Source organism: Sciurus carolinensis, chromosome 8 (assembly GCF_902686445.1).
Source record: "Sciurus carolinensis chromosome 8, mSciCar1.2, whole genome shotgun sequence".
NCBI classification, from domain to species: Eukaryota; Metazoa; Chordata; class Mammalia; order Rodentia; family Sciuridae; genus Sciurus; species Sciurus carolinensis.
In genome coordinates, this window is record NC_062220.1 from 106,704,760 (window position 1) to 106,708,783 (window position 4,024).

Here is a 4,024-nt window from a genome sequence, read left to right on the forward strand (position 1 = left end):
TGCAAAAGTACTTCCAATTTTAAAAGATCACTCTTAGATAATACAGACCTAGTAACGTCCGTTCCTTTTCCTCTTCTACAACCACATATTTAATGTGGTATGAATGTTTATGTCCCCTCTAAAAGTCATATGCTGAGATCCTAATCCCCCAAATGATAATATTAGGAGGTTGGGCCCTTGGGAGGGGCTTAGATCATGGAGATGGGGCCCTTATTATGGTATTAGTGCCCTCATAAAAGAGGACCAGTGAAATCCCTCACCCCTTCCACCCAGTAAAGATTCGGTAAGAAGTCACCTTTCAAGAGAAGGGAGGCTCCCACTGGATACTTGTTTTGCCATCACCTTTATTTTGAACTTCTTAGTCTTCAGATCTGTGAGAAATTGAGTTCTCTTGTTTAGCCAGCTTTCTGTACCTTCTTCTCACTTTTGCTGTGAACCTAAAACTGCTCTAAAAAAATAAAGAATTTTGACAAATGTAAGAAATGAGTGTGGCATTTAAGGCCTTCTTCATTTCCTCAAAACCCCGAGGTAGACGGACCACAGTCCAGACCTCAGCTTACAGTACTCCAGTGACTCCCACCACTTCAGCATTGCATGGCCTGCTCTCAGCCTTCATCTCTGGGACTCCCCACAGAGTTGCAAGGCAAATGACAGCTCCTTTTAAAGCTTCACTCCAACTTGGATCTGAACCCACCCTTTCTTCATCCTCATGTGTCACTGACACTGTGCTGCCTGCTGTTTTATTTTCTAGGAGGCATATGTGGTGTCTGAATTTGTCTCATCTATTTATTGGCTTACCTGTGTATGTACATCTCTCCTCCACTGGTACAAACTCAAAAAAAAAAAAAAAAAAAAAAAAAAGCAAAAATCAAAGGTTCTTTCTTATCAACCCTTGAAGCCCTGGTGGCTGCTTACAGCAGGATCTGTGAAGTGACAGGTAGTTGCAGCTATGCGAGGGGTTGCACTCTCCTCTAACCCTTTTAGGATAGAACTCAGAAGTTGGTCTACAAAGGGCAATGATATATAATTAATCTATGGTGGTTCCAAGACTTGACTACCTTTCTTCTATAAACCTACCATGAACAGGTGAAGCAGAAGAAACCACCTTGATGGCAAAGAGTATCATTTTAGAGCCTTTGAGACTTTAACATTTAGGTTACAGGTGATTTTAAGTCCTACCTATAGCACAAGATAGCTTGGAAGATACAAATAATAGAAAAAAATAGACCTTAAAGTTCATAAAAAATGCCTAATCTTTCCGAATCCTTACACATTGACTGTACTGCTGGTCAAGAGTGAAGCAAACACTAAGTTTGTTGAGAAAGAGAGGTCTTAAACCCCCCACCTCCACCCCACTTACCAATCAGGAAGCCTGGAAATAATGTCTTTTTCATCTTCAGTGTTATTAAATTATGGTGTGGACATGGCCTTGATGTGGGTTGAGAGGATTATGAGATTCAGTATATTAAATGTCTGGCACCAAATCTAGTTTGAAGGAAATGATCAATACATAACAGTTAGTAGTCATAATTACCTGATCTAGTCTCACCTCTACTTTAAGAGTTCAGGGGGTCAGGTGTTATAATTGATGGAGATACAGTGCAGTGCAGAAGTATTCCTCTGTGGAAGAACATAAAGTCAAATTTCATATTCAAGCGCCTATTCCAGAACTCTTTCTCTAAAATATAATTTAACAAGAATTTTTTCTTAAAAGAAATTTTTGTATGCACATGCACGTGTGTGGGGGGAACTGTTTTGATCCTTTTACACATTAAAAATTATATTTAAAAAAAACTATTTCTAAGGTCTAAAGCCAAGTAGTATAAATAGAAATGAACATACATCCACTATCTAGTTTAGGAAAGAGATTGTAACCATTGCTGAATTGTTCTCCATAAGCCTCTTTCCAAAGTTGCGTGTCTTTCTCTATTCCCTCGAGAAAGACCACTATTCTGAAATTTGTGTTTATAATAAATTAAATTTTGGATATGAGTAGTTTTCTTATATTTTTAGTTCTCTTCAAAGTTATATTGTTTCATTTTGCCATTTGAAATTTTAAGTAAGTGGTATTATACTTTATATATGTTTCTTCATTTTACCTTTCCCCACTCGGTATTGGATTACTAAGATGGTAGCAGGTTATCAAAAATGATAGTTCATTCCATTTTTATTGCTTTATATAATTTCTGTTAGAAAATAGCACAAAAGTTCATCCTTTCAGTGAATAATATATTGTATAGTTTTCACTCTTAGCATTTTTCTATTAAAAACAATGTTATAAGCTTCTTGAATGTATCTCCTAATAAAGCTAGAAAAGAATTTCTTCAGGATATAAAACTGGTAGTTCCCAGGATATTTGTTCCATTTGAATTCAACTATTTAGTCTTGAGAATTGTTCACTTAGACACTGAAGTTGGAGTGAGGAAGAACAACATACAAAAATTCCTTCCCTTATGATGCTTTTCTGTGGGAAAGGCAAATAATAATTTTTGAAAATAAAATATTATGCTGGTCAGGAAAGGCCCGTTTATGCTCCTGTGACCTGCACTCCTCCAATGCAATCTAATTTTAAATAATTTGACATTTTATTCCTTGAACCTGTCACACGTTCTTCATGTCATGTTACACACTATGTGTTCATCAGAGTGTTAACAGGGAGCTTTCCCCACCATGTCTTACTTCTCATTTTGGGATCTGAAATGGTCAAAGTCTGACCCTGTAGAATGTAGCATGCACTCAGAAGAAGGTAAGGAGAATATGACTAAGTCCCTTCAGGGTCTTCAAACTCCTGCTCAGAATAGACACCTAGCCATTGCTATTCATGTCTCACTCACCTAAAGATAATCATGATGGCCATGCTCCAACAGAAAGTAACTCCTATCTGGTACCTGGAAGAAAAGAGATGATCAGATATTTACAAGCAGCCTTGCACAGTTAGACTTTATTTAATGGATAAAGCATCAATCAACCCAAGGTTTGACAGTTGACTGTTGGCAGGAGGCTTGTTCCTCCCCACATGGGTCTCTCCAAAAGACTGCTTGAGTGTTCTTACAACATGGTAACTAACTTCCCATAAGGAAAGTCATCCAAGGGAGAGAATGGGAAAGCAATGATCTTTTTTCTGTGGTGCTAGGGATTGAACCCAGGGCCTTGTGCTTATGCTTGTGAGGTAAGCACTCTACCAACTGAGCTATCTCCCAGTCCTTTCTTTTCTTTCTTTCTTTTTTTTTTTTTGAGGTAGTCAACCTTGGGTAATTAATCGTGTGTTGACTGCTGCTCCATTCAATAAATAAATTCTTTTTTTTTTTGCGGTACTGGGGATCAAACTCAGGGTCTTGTGCTTGTGAGGCAAGCTCTCTACTAGCTGAGCTATCTCCCCAGCCCATCAATAAATAAATTTTTTGTTAATTATTCTCTTTAGTTATACATGAGAAGAGAATGCATTTTGATTCATTGTACACAAAACTGTGCTAGTTACCAGGGCTGCTTGTGAATATCTGATGATCTCTCTTCTTCCAAGTACCTGGTAGGAATTTGTGGCTTTCTGTAGGAGTATGGCTATCATCACTGTCTTTAGGCAGTGGTCAGTGTCTTTTCTGACCTACTAGGAGTACAACTTGTTAGAAACAAGTTACTAAGTCTCACCTACATTTAATGGGAGAGAGATGGGACTCTACTTCTTGAAGGCAGAAGTAGGAATTTAGGGCTAACTTTAAAATCCCACTTAAGTGATTTTTGTTGTCCATTCTGTTATAGTTCACATTTACCTATTCTGTCACTGGTTCCGCTGGTCTGCTTTTCTACTCCCTGCCTCAATCTCTGTTGTGGTCATTGCTTTGGATTTGTGATAAACTTCATACATGGCAAAGATATATTCCTCCACACAGTCGCCATTGCCAGAGATTCCATCATTGTTCCTTTCCTTTCCTTCATCCTTGTTCTTCTTCTTCTTTTTCCTTCTTCTTTTCCTCTTCTTTCTTCTTAATTTTATCCTTTGAGATTTCTTTACCGTTTGATCGTCTGA